Source organism: Carica papaya, chromosome 8 (genome assembly GCF_054855325.1).
Source record: "Carica papaya isolate Zhongbai chromosome 8, ASM5485532v1, whole genome shotgun sequence".
Lineage (NCBI taxonomy): Eukaryota > Viridiplantae > Streptophyta > Magnoliopsida > Brassicales > Caricaceae > Carica > Carica papaya.
The window spans coordinates 20,346,333-20,365,816 of NC_142316.1; the positions used below are offsets into that span (position 1 = coordinate 20,346,333).

General features: G+C 46.4%; 4 non-coding genes and 33 pseudogenes across 4 annotated transcripts; all 37 read left to right on the forward strand.

Annotated features, from left to right (window-relative positions):
* The first annotated feature begins 255 nt into the window (after nt 1-255).
* On the forward strand, nt 256-374 carry LOC148251102 (5S ribosomal RNA; annotated as a pseudogene).
* A 207-nt stretch (nt 375-581) lies between these two features.
* LOC148251103 (5S ribosomal RNA) lies at nt 582-701 on the forward strand (annotated as a pseudogene).
* Nucleotides 702-1,263: 562 nt separating this feature from the next.
* Nucleotides 1,264-1,382, forward strand: LOC148251104 (5S ribosomal RNA; annotated as a pseudogene).
* Nucleotides 1,383-1,876: 494 nt separating this feature from the next.
* LOC148251105 (5S ribosomal RNA) lies at nt 1,877-1,995 on the forward strand (annotated as a pseudogene).
* A 557-nt stretch (nt 1,996-2,552) lies between these two features.
* LOC148251106 (5S ribosomal RNA) lies at nt 2,553-2,671 on the forward strand (annotated as a pseudogene).
* A 324-nt stretch (nt 2,672-2,995) lies between these two features.
* On the forward strand, nt 2,996-3,113 carry LOC148251107 (5S ribosomal RNA; annotated as a pseudogene).
* Nucleotides 3,114-3,316: 203 nt separating this feature from the next.
* Nucleotides 3,317-3,435, forward strand: LOC148251108 (5S ribosomal RNA; annotated as a pseudogene).
* Nucleotides 3,436-3,644: 209 nt separating this feature from the next.
* Nucleotides 3,645-3,762, forward strand: LOC148251109 (5S ribosomal RNA; annotated as a pseudogene).
* A 561-nt stretch (nt 3,763-4,323) lies between these two features.
* Nucleotides 4,324-4,442, forward strand: LOC148251110 (5S ribosomal RNA; annotated as a pseudogene).
* A 546-nt stretch (nt 4,443-4,988) lies between these two features.
* Nucleotides 4,989-5,107, forward strand: LOC148251111 (5S ribosomal RNA; annotated as a pseudogene).
* Nucleotides 5,108-5,315: 208 nt separating this feature from the next.
* LOC148251112 (5S ribosomal RNA) lies at nt 5,316-5,434 on the forward strand (annotated as a pseudogene).
* A 563-nt stretch (nt 5,435-5,997) lies between these two features.
* Nucleotides 5,998-6,116, forward strand: LOC148251113 (5S ribosomal RNA; annotated as a pseudogene).
* Nucleotides 6,117-6,321: 205 nt separating this feature from the next.
* LOC148251114 (5S ribosomal RNA) lies at nt 6,322-6,440 on the forward strand. The gene has a single exon (XR_015815061.1). It is a non-coding gene; the product is annotated as a 5S ribosomal RNA (ribosomal RNA).
* A 511-nt stretch (nt 6,441-6,951) lies between these two features.
* Nucleotides 6,952-7,069, forward strand: LOC148251115 (5S ribosomal RNA; annotated as a pseudogene).
* Nucleotides 7,070-7,273: 204 nt separating this feature from the next.
* Nucleotides 7,274-7,392, forward strand: LOC148251116 (5S ribosomal RNA; annotated as a pseudogene).
* A 209-nt stretch (nt 7,393-7,601) lies between these two features.
* On the forward strand, nt 7,602-7,720 carry LOC148251117 (5S ribosomal RNA; annotated as a pseudogene).
* Nucleotides 7,721-8,244: 524 nt separating this feature from the next.
* LOC148251118 (5S ribosomal RNA) lies at nt 8,245-8,363 on the forward strand. Its single transcript, XR_015815969.1, has one exon. It is a non-coding gene; the product is annotated as a 5S ribosomal RNA (ribosomal RNA).
* A 205-nt stretch (nt 8,364-8,568) lies between these two features.
* Nucleotides 8,569-8,687, forward strand: LOC148251119 (5S ribosomal RNA; annotated as a pseudogene).
* A 563-nt stretch (nt 8,688-9,250) lies between these two features.
* LOC148251120 (5S ribosomal RNA) lies at nt 9,251-9,369 on the forward strand (annotated as a pseudogene).
* A 563-nt stretch (nt 9,370-9,932) lies between these two features.
* On the forward strand, nt 9,933-10,051 carry LOC148251121 (5S ribosomal RNA; annotated as a pseudogene).
* Nucleotides 10,052-11,401: 1,350 nt separating this feature from the next.
* On the forward strand, nt 11,402-11,520 carry LOC148251122 (5S ribosomal RNA; annotated as a pseudogene).
* A 205-nt stretch (nt 11,521-11,725) lies between these two features.
* On the forward strand, nt 11,726-11,844 carry LOC148251123 (5S ribosomal RNA; annotated as a pseudogene).
* Nucleotides 11,845-12,050: 206 nt separating this feature from the next.
* Nucleotides 12,051-12,169, forward strand: LOC148251124 (5S ribosomal RNA; annotated as a pseudogene).
* A 430-nt stretch (nt 12,170-12,599) lies between these two features.
* LOC148251125 (5S ribosomal RNA) lies at nt 12,600-12,718 on the forward strand (annotated as a pseudogene).
* Nucleotides 12,719-12,923: 205 nt separating this feature from the next.
* Nucleotides 12,924-13,042, forward strand: LOC148251126 (5S ribosomal RNA; annotated as a pseudogene).
* A 562-nt stretch (nt 13,043-13,604) lies between these two features.
* LOC148251127 (5S ribosomal RNA) lies at nt 13,605-13,723 on the forward strand (annotated as a pseudogene).
* A 559-nt stretch (nt 13,724-14,282) lies between these two features.
* On the forward strand, nt 14,283-14,401 carry LOC148251128 (5S ribosomal RNA; annotated as a pseudogene).
* A 205-nt stretch (nt 14,402-14,606) lies between these two features.
* LOC148251129 (5S ribosomal RNA) lies at nt 14,607-14,725 on the forward strand. Its single transcript, XR_015814538.1, has one exon. It is a non-coding gene; the product is annotated as a 5S ribosomal RNA (ribosomal RNA).
* A 560-nt stretch (nt 14,726-15,285) lies between these two features.
* LOC148251130 (5S ribosomal RNA) lies at nt 15,286-15,404 on the forward strand (annotated as a pseudogene).
* Nucleotides 15,405-15,608: 204 nt separating this feature from the next.
* On the forward strand, nt 15,609-15,727 carry LOC148251131 (5S ribosomal RNA; annotated as a pseudogene).
* Nucleotides 15,728-15,936: 209 nt separating this feature from the next.
* Nucleotides 15,937-16,055, forward strand: LOC148251132 (5S ribosomal RNA). Its single transcript, XR_015814574.1, has one exon. It is a non-coding gene; the product is annotated as a 5S ribosomal RNA (ribosomal RNA).
* Nucleotides 16,056-16,259: 204 nt separating this feature from the next.
* On the forward strand, nt 16,260-16,378 carry LOC148251133 (5S ribosomal RNA; annotated as a pseudogene).
* A 522-nt stretch (nt 16,379-16,900) lies between these two features.
* On the forward strand, nt 16,901-17,019 carry LOC148251134 (5S ribosomal RNA; annotated as a pseudogene).
* A 207-nt stretch (nt 17,020-17,226) lies between these two features.
* LOC148251135 (5S ribosomal RNA) lies at nt 17,227-17,345 on the forward strand (annotated as a pseudogene).
* Nucleotides 17,346-17,906: 561 nt separating this feature from the next.
* Nucleotides 17,907-18,025, forward strand: LOC148251136 (5S ribosomal RNA; annotated as a pseudogene).
* A 466-nt stretch (nt 18,026-18,491) lies between these two features.
* On the forward strand, nt 18,492-18,610 carry LOC148251137 (5S ribosomal RNA; annotated as a pseudogene).
* A 560-nt stretch (nt 18,611-19,170) lies between these two features.
* LOC148251138 (5S ribosomal RNA) lies at nt 19,171-19,289 on the forward strand (annotated as a pseudogene).
* The last annotated feature ends 195 nt before the right edge of the window (nt 19,290-19,484 follow it).

Sequence of the window (19,484 nt, forward strand, 5' to 3'; positions counted from 1 at the left end):
AGTAGTATAATGATGGGTTACCTCCTTGGAAGTTCTCGTGTTGCACCCATTTTCTTTTTTTCAGATGTGCCGTTCGACCTTACGCGCGACCTTAATTATGGTCCGCAGATTTATTCGCAAATGTGAGTCACGGCGCCGTGGCATTTTACTTGATATTTGAGCGAGAACGAGAGGTGCAGTGCGCACGCACAAGAAAACAAATGACGGGAGGTGGAATAAAGGAGAAGGAGTTATGTATTTGCAGCGAAATTAAACAGGTTCGATCATACCAGCAATAATGCACCGGATCCCATCAGAACTCCGCAGTTAAGTATGCTTGGGCGAGAGTAGTACTCGAATGGGTTACCTCTTGGGAAATCCTCGTGTCGCACTAATTTTTTTTTTAGACGGGTCGTTCGACGTTACGCGCGACTGGAACAAGGGTCCACTGGTTTATACGCAAATGTGAGTCAAGAAGCAGGAGCATTTTAATCGATATTAGAACGAGAAAGAGAGATGCAGAGTGCACGCACAAGGAAACAAATGACGGGAGGGGGGATGGAGGTAGAGAAAGTATATGTATTTGCAGCACAGAATGAAACATGAGCAATCATACCAGCACCAATGCAACGGATTCTATCAGAACTCCGCAAGTTAAAGGTGCTTGGGCGAGAGTAGTACCCGGATGGGTGACCTCCTGGGAAGTCCTCGTGTCGCCTTAATTTTTTTTTTTCAGACGGGTCGTTCGACGTTATGTGCGACTGCAACTAGGGTCCCCTGGTTTATACGCAAATGTGAGTCAAGAAAGAGGGGGCATTTTAATCGATATTAGAACGAGAAGGAGAGATTCAGAGTGCACGCACAAGGAAACAAATGACGGGAGGGGGAGGGAAGGAGAAAGAGTGTATGTATTTTCAGCACGAAATGAAACAGGTGCGATCATACCAGTACTAATGCATCGGATTCTATCAGAACTCCGTAGGTAAGGTGCTTGGGCGAGAGTAGTACTAGCATGGGTTACCTCCTGCGAAATCCTTATATTTCACCCATTTTCTTGTGAAGTCCTCGTGTTGCACCCATTTTTTAACAGATGATTCTTTCGACGTTACGCGCAACTTGAATTATGGTCCTCAAGTTAATTCGCAAATGTGAGTCACGACACCGTAGTATTTTACTTGATATTAGAATGAGCACGGGAGGTGCAGTGCGCACGCACAAGGAAAGAAATGACGGGAGGGGGAAGAAAGGAGAAGGAGTTTATGTATTTGCAGCGCGGAATTAAACGGGTGCGATCATACCAGCACTAATGCACTGGATCCCATCAGAACTCTACAGTTAAGTTTGCTTGGCCGAGAGTAGTACTCGGATGGGTGATCTCTTGGGAAGTCCTTGTGTCGCACCAATTTTTTTTCAGACGGGTCGTTCGACGTTACGCGCGACTGGAACTATGGTTCGCTGGTTTATACGCAAATGTGAGTCAAGAAGCAGGGGCAGTGTGAACGCACAATGAAACAATTGATGGGAGGGGGAGGGAAGGAGAAGGAGTGTATGTATTTTCAGCATGAAATGAAACAGGTGCGATCATACCAGCACCAATGCTTTGGATTCTATCAGAACTCCGTAGGTAATGGTGCTTGGGCGAGAGTAGTACTAGCATGGGTTACCTCCTGCGAAGTCCTTATATTTCACCCATTTTTTTGCAGATGATTCTTTCGACATTACGCGCGAGTTGAATTATGGTCCTCAGGTTTATTCGCAAATGTGAGTCACGGCGCCGTGGCATTTTACTTGATATTTGAATGAGAACGTAAGGTGCATTGCGCACGTACAAGGAAACAAATGACGGAAGGGGGAAGAAAAGAGAAGGATTTTATGTATTTGCAGCGTGAAATTAAACAGGTGCGATCATACCAGCACTAATGCACCGGATTCCATTAAAACTATGCAGTTAAGTGTGCTTGGGCGAGATTAGTACTCGAATGGGTGACCTCCTGGGAAGTCCTCGTGTCGCACTAATTCTTTTTTTCAAACGGGTCGTTCGACGTTACGTGCGACTGGAACTAGGGTCCACTGGTTTATACGCAAATATGAGTCAAGAAACAGGGGCATTTTAATCGATATTAGAACGAGAAGGAGAGATTCAGAGTGCACGCACATGGAAACAAATGACGGGAGGGGGGATGGAGGGAGAAAAAGTGTATGCAGCGCAGAATGAAACATGAGCAATCATACCAGCTCCAATGCAACGGATTATATCAGAAGTCCGCAAGTTAAGGGTGCTTGGGCGAGAGTTGCACTAGGATGGGTGACCTCCTGCGAAGTCCTTATATTTCACCCATTTTCTTAGGAAGTCCTCGTGTTGCACCCATTTTTTTGCAGATAATTCTTTCGACGATACGCGCGAGTTGAATTATGGTCCTCAGCTTTATTCGCAAATGTGAGTCACGGCACCGTAGCATTTTACTTGATATTAGAACGAGCACGGGAGGTGCAGTGTGCACGCACAAGGAAACAAATGACGGGAGGGGGAAGAAAGGAGAAGGAGTTTATGTATTTGCAGCGCGAAATTAAACGGGTGCGATCATATCAGCACTAATGCACCAGATCCCATCAAAAGTCCGCAGTTAAGTGTGCTTGGGCGAGAGTAGTACTCGGATGGGTGACCTCCTGGGAAGTCCTCGTGTCGCACCAATTTTTTTCCAGACGGGTCGTTCGTAGTTACGCGCGACTGGAACTGGGGTCCGCTGGTTTATACGCAAATGTGAGTCAAGAAGCAGGGTCATTTTAATCGATATTAGAACGAGGAGGAGAGGTGTAGTGTGAACGCACAAGGAAACAATTGATGGGAGGGGGAATGGTCCGCAGGTTTATTCGCAAATGTGAGTCACGGCGCCGTGGCATTTTACTTGATATTAGAACGAGTACGGGAGGTGCAGTGCGCACGCACAAGGAAACAAATGACGGGAGGAGGAAGAAAAGAGAAGGAGTGTATGTATTTGAAGTGCAAAATTAAACAAGTGGCATCATACCAGCACTAATGCACCGGATCCCATCAGAACTCTGCAGTTAAGTGTGCTTGGTTGAGAGTAGTACTCGGATGGATGACCTCTTGGGAAGTCCTCGTATCGCAATAATTTTTTTCAGATGGGTCGTTCGACGTTACGCGCGACTGGAACTATGGTCCGCTGGTTTATATGCAAATGTGAGTCAAGAATCAGGGGCATTTTAATCGATATTAGAACGAGAAGGAGAGGTGCAGTGTGAACGCACAAGGAAACAAATGATGGGAGGGGGGGAGGGAAGAAGGAGTGTATGCATTTTCAGCACGAAATTAAACAGGTGCGGTCACACCAGCACAAATTCACCGGATCCCATCAGAACTCCGCAGTTAAGTGTGCTTTGGCGAAAGTAGTACAATGATGGGTTACCTCCTGGGAAGTTCTCGTGTTTCACCTATTTTCTTTTTTTCAGATGTGCCGTTCTACGTTACACGCGACTTTAATTATGGTCCGCAGACTTATTCACAAATATGAGTCACGGCGCCGTGGCATTTTACTTGATATTTGAACGAGAACGAGAGGTGCAGTGCGCACGCACAAGGAAACAAATGACGGGAGGGGGAAGAAATGAGAAGGAGTTTATGTATTTGCAGTGCGAAATTAAACAGGTGCGATCATACCAGCACTATGCTACGGATCCCATTAGAACTCCGCAATTAAGTGTGCTTGGGCGAGAGTAGTACTCGGATGGGTGACATCCTTGGAAGTCCTCGTGTCGCACTAATTTTTTTTTTCAGACGGGTCGTTCGACGTTACACGCGACTGGAACTAGGGTCCATTGGTTTATACGCAAATGTGAGTCAAGAAGCAGGGGCATTTTAATCGATATTAGAACGAGAAGGAGAGGTGCAGTGTGAACGCACAAGGAAACAATTGATGGGAGGGGGAGGGAAGGAGAATGAGTGTATGTATTTTCAGCACGAAATGAAACAGGTGCGATCATACCAGCACGAATGCAACGGATTCTATCAGAACTCCGTAGGTAAGGGTGCTTGGGCGAGAGTAGTACTAGCATGGGTTACCTCCTGCGAAGTCCTTATATTTCACCCATTTTCTTAGGAAGTCCTCGTGTTGCACCCATTTTTTTGCAGATAATTCTTTCGACGATACGCGCGAGTTGAATTATGGTCCTCAGGTTTATTCGCAAATGTGAGTCACGGCACCGTAGCATTTTACTTGATATTAGAACGAGCACGGGAGGTGCAGTGCGCACGCACAAGGAAACAAATGACGGGAGGGGGAAGAAAGGGGAATGAGTTTATGTATTTGTAGCGCAAAATTAATCAGCTGCGATCATACCAGCACTAATGCACCGGATCCCATCAGAACTCCGCATTTAAGTGTGCTTAGGAGAGAGTAGTACTCGGATGGGTGACCTCCTAGGAAGTCCTCGTGTCGCACTAACTTTTTTTTTCAGACGGGTCGTTCGACGTTACGCGCGACTAGAACTAGGGTCCACTGGTTTATACGCAAATATGAGTCAAGAAGCAGGGGCATTTTAATTGATATTAGAACGAGAAAGAGAGATGCAGAGTGCACGCACAAGGAAACAAATGACGGGAGGGGGGATGGAGGGAGAAAAAGTGTATGTATTTGCAGAGCGGAATGAAACATGAGCAATCATACCAGCACCAATGCAACGGATTATATCAGAACTCCGCAAGTTATGGGTGCTTGGGCGAGAGAAGCACTAGGATGGGTGACCTTCTGCGAAGTCCTTATATTTCACCCATTTTCTTAAGAAGTCCTCGTGTTGCACCCATTTTTTTGTAGATGATTCTTTCGACGATACGTGCGACTTGATATTCGTAAATGTGAGTCACGGCACCGTAGCATTTTACTTGATATTAGAACGAGCACGGGAGGTGCAGTGCGCACGCACAAGGAAATAAAAGATGGGAGGGGGAAGAAATGAGAAGGAGTTTATGTATTTGCAGCGCGGAATTAAATGGGTGCGATCATACCAGCACAAATGCAACGGATCCCATTATAACTCCGCAGTTAAGTGTGCTTTGGCGAAAGTAGTACAATGATGGGTTACCTCCTGGGAAGTTCTCGTGTTGCACCCATTTTTTTTTTTCAGATCTGCCGTTCGACGTTACGCGCGACTTTAATTATGGTCCGCAGATTTATTCGCAAATGTGAGTCACAGCGCCGTGGCATTTTACTTGATATTTGAACGAGAACGCGAGGTGCAGTGCGCACGCACAAGGAAACAAATGACGGGAGGGGGAAGAAAGGAAAAGGAGTTTATGTATTTGCAGCGCAAAATTAAACAGGTCCGATCATACCAGCACTAATGCACCAGATCCCATCAGAATTCTGCAGTTAAGTGTGCTTGGGCGAGAGTAGTACTCGGATGGGTGACCTCCTGGGAAGTCCTCTTGTCGCACTAATTTTTTTTTTCAGACAGGTCGTTCGACGTTACGCGCGACTGGAACTAGAGTCCACTGGTTCATACGCAAATGTGAGTCAATAAACAGGGGCATTTTAATCTATATTAGAACGAGAAAGAGAGATGTAGAGTGCACGCACAAGGAAACAAATGACGGGAGGGGGGATGGAGGGAGAAAAAGTGTATGTATTTGCAGCCCAGAATGAAACATGAGCTATCATACCAGCACCAATGCAACGGATTCTATCAGAACTCCGCAAGTTAAGGGTGCTTGGGCGAGAGTAGCACTTGGATGGGTGACCTCCTGCGAAGTCCTTATATTTCACCCATTTTCTTAGGAAGTCCTCGTGTTGCACCGATTTTTTTGCAAATGATTCTTTCGACGATATGCGCGACTTGAATTATGGTCCTCAGGTTTATTCGCAAATGTGAGTCACGGCACCGTAGCATTTTACTTGATATTAGAACGAGCACGGAAGGTGCAGTGCGCACGCACAAGGAAACAAATGACGGGAGGGGGAAGAAATGGGAAGGAGTTTATGTATTTGCAGCACGAAATTAAACCGGTGCGATCATACCACCACTAATGCACCGGATCCCATCAGAACTCTGCAGTTAAGCGTGCTTGGGCGAGAGTAGTACTCGGATGAGTGACCTCTTGGGAAGTCCTCGTGTCACAACAATTTTTTTTCAGACGGGTTGTTCGACGTTACGCGCGACTGGAACTAGGGTCCGCTGGTTTATACGCAAATGTGAGTCAAGAAGCAGGGGCATTTTAATCGATATTAGAACGAGAATGAGAGGTGCAGTGTGAACGCACAAGGAAACAAATGACAGGAGGGGGAAGAAAGGAGAAGGAGTGTATGTATTTGCAGCGCGAAAGTAAACAGGTGCGATCATACCAGCACTAAAGCTCCGGATCCCATCAGAACTCTGCAGTTAAGTGTGCTTGGGCGAGCATAGTACTCGGATGGGTGACCACTTGGGAAGCCCTCGTGTTGCACCTATTTTTTTTCGGATGGGTTGTTAGACGTTACGCGTGAATAGAATTATAAACCACTGGTTCATTTGCAAAGATGAGTCACGGTGCCGGGGTATATTACTTGATATTAGAACGAGAAAGAGAAATGCAGAGTGTATGTATTTGCAGTGCAGAATGAAACATGAGGGATCATACCAGCACTAATGCAATGGATTCTATCAGACCTCCGCAGTTAAGGGTGCTTGGGCGAGAAAAGTACTCGGATGGGTGACCTCCTGCGAAGTCCTTATATTTCACCCATTTTCTTGGGAGGTCCTCGTGTTGCACCTATCTTTTTGCAGATGATTCTTTCGACTTTACGCGCGACTTGATTTATGGTCCGCAGGTTTATTCGCAAATGTGAGTCACGGCGCCGTGGCATTTTACTTGATATTAGAACGAGTACGGGAGGTGCAGTGCGCACGCAAAAGGAAACAAATGACGGAAGGAGGAAGAATAGAGAAGGAGTGTATGTATTTAAAGTGCAAAATTAAACAAGTGGCATCATGCCAGCACTAATGCACTGGATCCCATCAGAACTCTGCAGTTAAGTGTGCTTGGGCGAGAGTAGTACTCGGGTGGGTGACCTCTTGGGAAGTTCTCGTATCGCAACAATTTTTTTTCAGATTGGTTGTTCGACGTTACGCGCGACTGGAACTAAGGTCCGCTGGTTTATACGCAAATGTGAGTCAAGAATCAGGGGCATTTTAATCGATATTAGAACGAGAATGAGAGGTCCAGTGTGAACGCACAAGGAAACAAATGATGGGAGGGGAGGAGGGAAGAAGGAGTGTATGTATTTTCAGCTCGAAATTAAACAGGTACGGTCACACCAACACAAATGCACCGGATCTTATCAGAACTCCGCAGTTAAGTGTGCTTTGGCGAAAGTAGTACAATGATGGGTTACTTCCTGGGAAGTTCTCGTGTTGTACCCATTTTTTTTTTTTCAGATGTGTCGTTTGACGTAACGCGCGACTTTAAATATGGTCCGCAGACTTATTCGCAAATGTGAGTCACAGCGCCGTGGCATTTTACTTGATATTTGAAAGAGAACGAGAGGTGCAGTGCGCACGCACAAGGAAACAAATGACGGGAGGGGGAAGTAAGGGGAAGGAGTTTATGTATTTGCAGCGCGAAATTAAACAGGTGCGATCATACCAGCACTAATGCATCGGATCCCACCAGAACTTCGTAGTTAAGTGTGCTTGGGTGAGAGTAGTACTCGGATGGGTGACCTCCTGGGAAGTCCTTGTGTCACACTAATTTTTTTTTTCAGACGGGTCGTTCGAGATTACGCGCGACTGGAACTAGGGTCCACTGGTTTATACGCAAATGTGAGTCAAGAAGCAGGGGCATTTTAATCGATAGTAGAACGAGAAGGAGAGATGCAGAGTGCACGCACAAGGAAACAAATGACGGGAGGGGGATGGAGGGAGAAAAAGTGTATGTATTTGCAGTGCAGAATGAAACACGAGGGATCATACCAGCACTAATGTAAAGGATTCTATCAGAACTCCGCAGTTAAGGGTGCTTGGGTGAGAAAAGTACTCGGATGGGTGACGTCCTGCGAAGTCCTTATATTTCACCCATTTTCTTGGGAGGTCCTCGTGTTGCACCCATCTTTTTGCAGATGATTCTTTCGACGTTACGTGCAACTTGAATTATGGTTCTCAGGTTTATTCGCAAATGTGAGTCACGGCACCGTAGCATTTTACTTGATATTAGAACGAGCACGGGAGGCGGAAGAAAAGAGAAGGAGTTTATGTATTTGCAGCGTGGAATTAAAAGGGTGCGATCATACCAGCACTAATGCACCGGATCCCATCAGAACTCTGCAGTTAAGTGTGCTTGGGCGAGAGTAGTACTCGGGTGGGTGACCTCCTGGGAAGTCCTCGTGTCGCACCAATTTTTTTTCAGACGGGTCGTTCGAAGTTACGTGCGACTGGAACTAGGGTCCGCTGGTTTATACGCAAATGTGAGTCAAGAAGCAGGGGCATTTTCATCGATATTAGAACGAGAATGAGAGGTGAAGTGTGAACGCACAAGGAAACAAATGACGGGAGGGGGAACAAAGTAGAAGGAGTGTATGTATTTGTAGCGCAAAACTAAACAGGTGCGATCGTACCAGCACTAAAGCCCCGGATCCCATCATAACTCTGCAGTTAAGTGTGCTTGGGTGAGATTAGTACTCGGATGGGTGACCTCCTGGGAAGTCCTCGTGTCGCACCAATTTTTTTTCAGACGGGTCGTTCGACGTTACGCGCGACTGGAACTAGGGTCCGCTGGTTTATAGGCAAATGTGATTCAAGAAGCAGGGGCATTTTAATCAATATTAGAACGAGAAGGAGAGGTGCAGTGTGAACGCACAAGGAAACAATTGATGGGAGGGGGAGGGAAGGAGAAGGAGTGTATGTATTTTCAGCACGAAATGAAATAGGTGCGATCACACCAGCACTAATGCAACAGATTCTATCAGAACTCCGTAGGTAAGGGTGCTTGGGCGAGAGTAGTACTAGCATGGGTTACCTCCTGCGAAGTCCTTATATTTCACCCATTTTCTTGTGAAGTTCTCGTGTTGCACCCATTTTCTTTTCTTCAGAAGTTCCGTTCAACGTTACGCGCGACTTTGATTATGGTCCGCAGATTTATTCGCAAATGTGAGTCACGGCGCCGTGGCATTTTACTTGATACTTGAACGAGAACGAGAGGTGCAGTGCGCACGCACAAGGAAACAAATGACTTGAGGGGGAAGAAAGGAGAAGGAGTTTATGTATTTGTAACGTGAAATTAAACAGGTGCGATCATACCATCACTAATGCACCGGATCTCATCAGAACTCTTCAGTTAAGTGTGCTTGGGCGGGAGTAGTACTCGGATGAGTGACCTCCTGGGAAATTCTCGTGTTGCACTAATTTTTTTTTTCAGACGGGTCGTTCGACGTTACGCGCGACTGGAACTAGGGTCCGCTGGTTTATACGCAAATATGAGTCAAGAAGCAGGGGCATTTTAATCGATATTAGAACGTGAAGGAGAGATGCAAAGTGCACGCACAAGGAAACAAATGACGGGAAGGGGGATGAAAGGAGAAAAAGTGTATGTATTTGAAGCGCAGAATGAAACATGAGCAATCATACCAGCACCAATGCAACGGATTCTATCAGAACTCCACAAGTTAAGGGTGCTTGGGCGAGAGTAGCACTAGGATGGGTGACCTCCTGCGAAGTCCTTAAATTTCACCCATTTTCTTAGGAAGTTCTCGTGTTGCACCCATTTTTTTGCAGATGATTCTTTCGACGATACGCGCGACTTGAATTATGGTACTCAGGTTTATTCGCAAATGTGAGTCACGGCACCGTAGCATTTTACTTGATATTAGAATGAGCACGGGAGGTGCAGTGCGCACGCACAAGGAAACAAATGACGGGAGGGGGAAGAAAGGAGAAGGAGTTTATGTATTTGCAGCGCTAAATTATACGGGTGCGATAATACCAGCACTAATGCACTGGATCCCATCAGAACTCCGCAGTTAATTGTGCTTGGGCGAGAGTAGTACTCGGATGGGTGACCTCCTGGGAAGTCCTCGTGTCGCACCAATTTTTTTTCAGACGGGTCGTTCGACGTTACGCGCGACTGGAACTAGGGTCCGCTGGTTTATAGGCAAATGTGAGTCAAGAAGCAGGGGCATTTTAATCGATATTAGAACGAGAATGAGAGGTGAAGTGTGAACGCACAAGGAAACAAATGACGAGAGGGGGAAGAAAGGAGAAGGAGTTTATATATTTGCAGCGTTGAATTAAACGAGTGCGATCATACCAGCATTAATGCCTTGGATCCCATCAGAACTCCGCAATTAAGTGTGCTTGGGCGTGAGTAGTACTAGCGTGGGTTACCTCCTACGAAGTCCTTATATTTCACCCATTTTCTTGCGAAGTCCTCGTGTTGCACCCATTTTTTTGCAGATGATTCTTTCGACGTTACGCGCGACTTGAATTATGGTCCTCAGGTTTATTCGCAAATGTGAGTCACGACGCTGTAGCATTTTACTTGATATTAGAACGAGAACGGGAGGTGTAGTGCGCAAGCACAAGGAAACAAATGACGGGAGGGGGGATGGGAGGAGAAATAGTGTATGTATTTGCAGTGCAGAATGAAACACGAGGGATCATACCAGTACTAATGTAAAGGATTCTATCAGAACTCCGCAGTTAAGGGTGCTTGGGCGAGAAAAGTACTCGGATGGGTGACGTCCTGCGAAGTCCTTATATTTCACCCATTTTCTTGGGAGGTCCTCGTGTTGCACCCATCTTTTTGCAGATGATTCTTTCGACGTTACGCGCGACTTGATTTATGGTGACCTCTTGGGAAGTCCTCGTGTTGCACCCATTTTTTTTCAGATGGGTCACTCGACGTTACGCGCGAATGCAATTATAAACCTCTTGTTCATTCGCAAAGGTGAGTCACGATGCTAGGGCATTTTACTTGATATTAGAACGAGAAGGAGAGATGCAGAGTGCACGCACAAGGAAACAAATGACAGGAGAGGGGATGGAGGGAGAAAGAGTGTATGTATTTCAAGCGCAGAATGAAACATGAGCGATCAAACCAGCACCAATGCAACGGATTCTATCAGAACTCTACAAGTTAAGGGTGCTTGGGCGAGAGTAGCACTAGGATGGGTGACCTCATGCGAAGTCCTTATATTTCACCTATTTTCTTAGAAAGTCCTCCTGTTGCACCAATTTTTTTGCAGATGATTCTTTCGACGTTACGCGCGACTTGAATTATGGTCCTCAGGTTTATTCGCAAATGTGAGTCACGGCACCGTAGCTTTTTACTTGATATTAGAACGAGCACGGGAGGTGCAGTGCGCACGCACAAGGAAACAAATGACGGGAGGGGGAAGAAAGGAGAAGGAGTTTATGTATTTGCAGCGCGAAATTAAACGGGTGCGATCATACCAGCACTAATGCACCCGATCCCATCAGAACTCCGCAGTTAAGTGTGCTTGGGCGAGAGTAGTACTCGGATGTGTCACCTCCTGGGAAGTCCTCATGTCGCACCAATTTTTTTTCAGACGGGTCGTTCGAAGTTACGCGCGACTGGAACTAGGGTCCGCTGGTTTATACGCAAATGTGAGTCAAGAAGCAGGGGCATTTTAATCGATATTAGAACGAGAATGAGAGGTGAAGTGTGAACGCACAAGGAAACAAATGACGGGAGGGGGAAGAAAGGTGAAGGAGTGTATGTATTTGTAGCGCGAAACTAAACAGGTGCGATCATACCAGCACTAAAGCCCCGGATCCCATCAGAACTCTGCAGTTTAGTGTGCTTGGGTGAGATTAGTACTCGGATGGATGACCTCCTGGGAAGTCCTCGTGTCGCACCAATTTTTTTTTCAGACGGGTCGTTCGACGTTACGCGCGTCTGGAAATAGGGTCCGCTGGTTTATACGCAAAGTTGAGCCAAGAATCAGGGGCATTTTAATCGATATTAGAACGAGAATGAGAGGTAAAGTGTGAACGCACAAGGAAACAAATGACCGGAGGGGGAAGAAAGGAGAAGGAGTGTATGTATTTGCAGCGCGAAATTAAACAGGTGCGAATATACTAGCACCAAAACTCCAGATCCCATCAGAACTCCGCAGTTAAGTGTGCTTGGGCGAGGGTAGTACTCGGATGGGTGACCACTTGGAAAGGCCTTGTGTTGCACCTATTTTTTTTCGGATGGGTTGTTTGACGTTACGCGCGAATGGAATTATAAACTGCTTGTTCATTTGCAAAGGTGAGTCACGGTGCCGGGTCATAGTACTTGATATTAGAACGAGAAAGAGAGATGCAGAGTGCACGCACAAGGAAACAAATGACGGGAGGGGGGATGGGAGGAGAAAGAGTGTATGTATTTGTAGTGCATAATGAAACATGAGGGATCATACCAGCACTAATGCAACGGATTCTATCAGAACTCCGCAGTTAAGGGTGCTTGGGCGAGAAAAGTACTCGGATGGGTGACCTCCTGCGATGTCCTTATATTTCACCCATTTTCTTGGGAGGTCCTCGTGTTGCACCCATCTTTTTACAGATGATTCTTACGACGTTACGCGCGACTTGATTTATGGTCCGCAGGTTTATTCGCAAAATTAAACAGGTGCGATCATACTAGCACTAATGCACCAGATCCCATCAGAACTCCGCAGTGGAGTGTGCTTGGGCGAGATTAGTACTCGAATGGGTGACCACCTGGGAAGTCCTCGTGTCACACCAATTTTTTTTCAGACGGGTCGTTCGACGTTACGCGCGTCTGGAACTAGGGTCCGCTGGTTTATACGCAAATGTGAGTCAAGAAGCAGGGGCATTTTAATTGATATTAGAACGAGAATGAGAGGTGAAGTGTGAACGCACAAGGAAACAAATGACGGGAGGGGGAAGAAAGGATAAGGAGTTTATGTATTTGCAGCGCAAAATTAAACAGGTGCGATCATACCATCACTAATGCACCGGATCCCATCAGAAATCTGCAGTTAAGTGTGCTTGCGCGGGAGTAGTACTCGGATGGGTGACCTCCTGGGAAGTCCTCGTGTCGAACTAATTTTTTTTTTCAGACGGGTCGTTCGACATTATGTGCGACTGGAACTAGGGTCCACTGATTTATACGCAAATGTGAGTCAAGAAGCAGGGTCATTTTAATCGATATTAAAACGAGAAGGAGAGATGCAGAGTGCACGCACAAGGAAACAAATAACGGGAGGGGGGATGGAGGGAGAAAAAGTGTATGTATTTGAAGCGCAGAATGAAACATGAGCAATCATACCAGCACCATGCAACGGATTCTATCAGAACTCCGCAAGTTAAGGATACTTGGGCGAGAGTAGCACTAGGATGGGTGACCTCTTGTGAAGTCCTTATATTTCACCCATTTTCTTAGGAAGTTCTCGTGTTGCACCCATTTTTTTGCAGATGATTCTTTCGACGATACGCGCGACTTGAATTATGGTCCTCAGGTTTATTCGCAAATGTGAGTGACGGCACCGTAGTATTTTACTTGATATTAGAACGAGCACGGGAGGTGCAGTGCGCACGCACAAGGAAAGAAATGACGGGAGGGGGAAGAAAGGAGAAGGAGTTTATGTATTTGCAGCGCGGAATTGAAGGGGTGCGATCATACCAGCACTAATGCACTCGATCCCATCAGAACTCTGCAGTTAAGTGTGCTTGGGCGAGAGTAGTACTCGGATGGGTGACCTCCTGGGAAGTCCTTGTGTCGCACCAATTTTTTTTCAGACAGGTCGTTCGACGTTACGCGCGACTGGAACTATGGTCCGCTGGTTTATACGCAAATGTGAGTCAAGAAGCAGGGACATTTTAATCCATATTAGAACGAGAAGGAGAGGTGCAGTGTGAACGCACAAGGAAACAATTGATGGGAGGGGGAGGGAAGGAGAAGGAGTGTATGTATTTTCAGCACGAAATGAAACAGGTGCTATCATACCAGCACTAATGCATCGGATTCTATCAGAACTCCGTAGTTAAGGGTGCTTGGGCGAGAGTAGTACTAGCATGGGTTACCTCCTGCGAAGTCCTTATATTTCACCCATTTTTTTGTGAAGTCCTCGTGTTGCACCCATTTTTTTGCAAATGATTCTTTCGTCGTTACGCGCGACTTGAATTATAGTCCTCATGTTTATTCGCAAATGTGAGTCACGGCGCTGTAGAATTTTACTTGATATTAGAACGAGATCGGGAGCTACAGTGCGGACGCACAAGGAAACAAATGACGGGAGGGGGACGAAAGGGGAATGAGTTTATGTATTTGCAGCGCAAAATTAAACAGGTGCAATCATTCCAGCACTAATGTACCGGATCCCATCAGAACTCTGCTGTGAAGTGTGCTTGGGCGAGATTAGTACTCGGATGGGTGACCTCCTGGGAAGTCCTCATGTCGCACCAATTTTTTTTCAGACGGGTCGTTCGACGTTACGCGCGTCTGGAACTAGGGTCCGGTGGTTTATACGCAAATGTGAGTCAAGAAGCAGGGGCATTTTAATCGATATTAGAACGAGAATGAGAGGTGAAGTGTGAACGCACAAGGAAACAAATGACGGGAGGGGGAAGAAAGGAGAAGGAGTGTATGTATTTGCAGCGCGAAATTAAACAGGTGCAATCACACCAGCACTAAAGCTCCGGATCCCATCAGAACTCCGCAGTTAAGTGTGCTTGGGCGAGAGTAGTACTCGGATGGGTGACCACTTGAGAAGCCCTCGTGTTGCACCTATTTTTTTTTCGAATGGGTTGTTCGACGTTACGCGCGAATGGAATTATAAACCTTTGGTTCATTTGCAAAGGTGAGTCACGGTGCTGGGGCATATTACTTGATATTAGAACGAGAAAGAGAGATGCAGAGTGCACGCACAAGGAAACAAATGACGGGAGGGGGGATGGAAGGAGAAAAAGTGTATGTATTTGCAGTGCAGAATGAAACATGAGGGATCATACCAGTACTAATGCAACGGATTCTATCAGAACTCCGCAGTTAAGGGTGCTTGGGTGAAAAAATACTCGGATGGGTGACCTCCTGCGAAGTCCTTATATTTCACCCAATTTCTTGGGAGGTCCTCGTGTTGCGCCCGTCTTTTTGCAGATGATTCTTTCGACGTTATGCGCGAATTGATTTATGGTCCGCAGGTTTATTCACAAATGTGAGTCACGGCGCCGTGGCATTTTACTTGATATTAGAACGAGTACGGAAGGTGCAGTGCGCACGCACAAGGAAACAAATGACAGGATGAGGAAGAAAAGAAAAGGAGTGTAGGTATTTGAAGCGCAAAATTAAACAAGTGGCATCATACCAGCACTAATGCACTGGATCCCATCAGAACTCTGCAGTTAAGTGTGCTTGGGCGAGAGTAGTACTCGGATTGGTGACCACCTGGGAAGTCCTCGTGTCGCACCAATTTTTTTTCAGACGGGTCGTTCAACGTTACGTGCGACTGGAACTATGGTCCGCTGGTTTATACGCAAATGTGAGTCAAGAATCAGGGGCATTTTAATTGATATTAGAACGAGAAGGAGAGGTGCAGTGTGAACGCACAAGGAAACAAATGATGGGAGGGGGGGAGGGAAGAAGGAGTGTATGTATTTTCAGCACGAAATTAAACAGGTGCGGTCACACCAGCACAAATGCACCGGATCCCATCAGAACTCCGCAGTTAAGTGTGCTTTGGCGAAAGTAGTACAATGATGGGTTACCTCCTGGGAAGTTCTCGTGTTGCACCCATTTTCTTTTTTTCAGATGTGCCGTTCAACGTTACGCGCGACTTTAATTATGGTCCGCAGATTTATTCGCAAATGTGAGTCACGGCGCCGTGGTATTTTACTTTATATTTGAACGAGAACGAGAGGTGCAGTGCGCTCGCACAAGGAAACAAATGACGGGAGGGGGAAGAAAGGAGAAGGAGTTTATGTATTTGCAGCGCGGAATTAAACGGGTGCGGTCATACCAGCACTAATGCACCGGATCCCATCAGAACTCCGCAGTTAAGTGTGTTTGGGCGAGAGTAGTACTCGGATGGGTGACCTCTTGGGAAGTCCTCGTGTCGCACCAATTTTTTTTCAGACGGGTCGTTCGATGTTACGCGCGACTGGAACTATAATCCGCTGGTTTATACGCAAATGTGAGTAAAGAATCTGTGGCATTTTAATCGATATTAGAACGAAAAGGAGAGGTGCAGTGTGAATGCACAAGGAAACAAATGATAGGAGGGGGGGAGGGAAGAAGGAGTGTATGTATTTTCAGCACAAAATTAAACAGGTGCCGTCACACCAGCACAAATGCAACCGATCCAATCATAACTCCGCAGTTAAGTGTGCTTGGGCGAGAGTAGTACTCGGATGGGTGACCACTTGGGAAGTTCTCGTGTTGCACCCATTTTTTTGCAGATGATTCTTTCGACGTTACGCGCGACTTGAATTTTGGTCCTCAGGTTTATTCGCAAATGTGAGTCACGGCGTCGTAACATTTTACTTGATATTAAAATGAGCACGGGAGGTACAGTGCGCACGCACAAGGAAACAAATGACGGGAGGGGGAAGAAAGGAGAAGGAGTTTATGTATTTGCAGCGCGAAATTAAACGGTTGCGATCATACCAGCACTAATGCAACGGATTCCATCATAACTCTGCAGTTAAGTGTGCTTGGGTGAGAGGGATGGGTGACCTCTTGGGAAGTTCTCGTGTCGCAAAAATTTTTTTTCAGACGGATCGTTCGACTTTACGCGCAACTGGAACTATGGTCCACTTGTTTATACGCAAATGTGAGTCAAGAAGCAGGGGCATATTAATCGATATTAGAACGAGAAAAAGAGGTGCAGTTTGAACGCACAAGGAAACAAATGATGGGAGGGGGGAGGGAAGGAGAAGGAGTGTATGTATTTTCAGCACGAAATTAGACAGGTGCTATCACACCAGCACAAATATACCGGATCCGTTCAGAACTCCGCAGTTAAGTGTGCTTTGGCGAAAGTAGTACAAGGATGGGTTACCTCCTGGGAAGTTCTCGTGTTGCACCCATTTTTTTTTTCAGATGTGCCACTCGACGTTACGCGCGACTTTAATTATAGTCCGCAGATTTATTCGAAAATGTGAGTCACTGCGCCGTGGCATTTTACTTGATATTTATACAAGAACGAGAGGTGCAGTGCACACACACAAGGAAACAAATGACGGGAAGGGGAAAAAAGGAGAAGGAGTGTACGTATTTGCAGCGCGAAATTAAATAGGTGCCATCATACCAGCACTAATGCACCGTATCCCATCAGAACTTAGCAGTTAAGTGTGCTTGGGCGAGAGTAGTACTCGGATTGGTGACCGCCTGGGAAGTCCTCGTGTTGCACCCATTTTTTTTCGGATGGATCGTTCGACGTTACGCGTGAATGCAATTATAAACCGCTGGTTCATTCGCAAAGGTGAGTCACGATGCCAGGGAATTTTACTTGATATTAGAACAAGAAGGAGAGATGCAGAGTGCACGCACAAGGAAACAAATGACGGGAGAGGGGATGGAGGGAGAAAGAGTGTATGTATTTGCAGTGCAGAATGAAACATGAGCGATCATACCAGCACCAATGAAACGGATTCTATCAGAACTCCGCAAGTTATGGGTGCTTGGGCGAGAGTAGCACTAGGATGGGTGACCTCATGCGAAGTCCTTATATTTCACCTATTTTCTTAGGAAGTCCTCGTGTTGTACCCATTTTTTTGCAGATGATTCTTTCGACGTTACACGCGACTTGAATTATGGTCCTCAGGTTTATTCGCCAATGTGAGTCACGGCACCGTAGTATTTTACTTGATATTAGAACGAGCACGGGAGGTGCAGTGCGCACGCACAAGAAAACAAATGACGGGAGGGGGAAGAAAGGAGAAGGAATTTATGTATTTGCAGCGCAACATTAAACAGGTGCGATCATACTAGCACTAATGCACCGGATCCCATCAGAACTCCGCAGTTAAGTGTGCTTGGGTGAGAGTAGTACTTGGATAAGTGACCTCCTGGGAAGTTCTCGTGTCGCACTAATTTTTTTTTCAGACGGGTCGTTCGACGTTACGCGCGACTGGAACTAGGGTCCACTGGTTTTTACGCAAATGTGAGTCAAGAAGCAGGGGCATTTTAATCGATATTAGAACGAGAAGGAGAGATGCAGAGTGCACGCACAAGGAAAAAAATGACGGGAGGGGGGATGGAGGGAGAAAAAGTGTTTGTATTTGCAGCGCAGAATGAAACATGAGCAATCATACCAGCACCAATACAACGGATTCTATCAGAACTCCGCTAGTTAAGGGTGCTTGGGCGAGAGTAGCATTAGGATGGGTGACCTCCTGCGAAGTCCTTATATTTCACCAATTTTTTTGCAGATGATTCTTTCGACGATACGCGGGACTTTAATTATGGTCCTCAGATTTATTCGCAAATATGAGTCACAGCACCGTAGAATTTTACTTGATATTAGAACGAACACGGTAGGTGCAGTGCGGAATTAAACGGGTGCGATCATACCATCACTAATGCACCGGATCCCATCAGAACTCCGCAGTTAAGTGTGCTTGGACGAGAGTAGTTCTCGAATGGGTGACCTCCTGGGAAGTCCTCGTGTCGCACCAATTTTTTTTCAGACGGGTCGTTCGACGTTACGCTTGACTGGAACTGGGGTCCGCTGGTTTCTACGCAATTGTTAGTCAAGAAGCAAGGGCATTTTAATCGATATTTGAACGAGAACGAGAGGTGCAGTGCGCACGCACAAGGAAACAAATGACGGGAGGGGGAAGAAAGGAGAAGGAGTGTATGTATTTGCAGCGCGAAATGAAACAGGTGCGATCATACCAGCACTAATGCAACGGATTCTATCAGAACTCCGTAGGTAAGGGTGCTTGGGCGAGAGTAGTACTAGCATGGGTTACCTCCTGCGAAGTCCTTATATTTCACCCATTTTCTTAGGAAGTCCTCGTGTTGCACCCATTTTTTTTGCAGATGATTCTTTCGACGATACGCGCGACTTGAAATATGGTCCTCAGGTTTATTCGCAAATGTGAATCACGGCACCGTAGCATTTTACTTGATATTAGAACGAGCACGGGAGGTGCAGTGCGCACGCACAAGGAAACAAATGACGGGAGGGGGAAGAAAGGGGAAGGAATTTATGTATTTGCAGCGCGAAATTAAACCGGTGCGATCATACCCCCACTAATGCACCGGATCCCATCAGAACTCCGTAGTTAAGCGTGCATGGGCGAGAGTAGTACTCGGATGGGTGACCTCTTGGGAAGTCCTCGTGTCGCAACAATTTTTTTTCAGACGGGTTGTTCGACGTTACGCGCGACTGGAACTAGGGTCCGCTGGTTTATACGCAAATGTGAATCAAGAAGCAGGGGCATTTTAATCGATATTAGAACGAGAATGAGAGGTGCAGTGTGAATGCACAAGGAAACAATTGACGGGAGGGGGAAGAAATGAGAGGAGTGTATGTATTTGCAGCGCG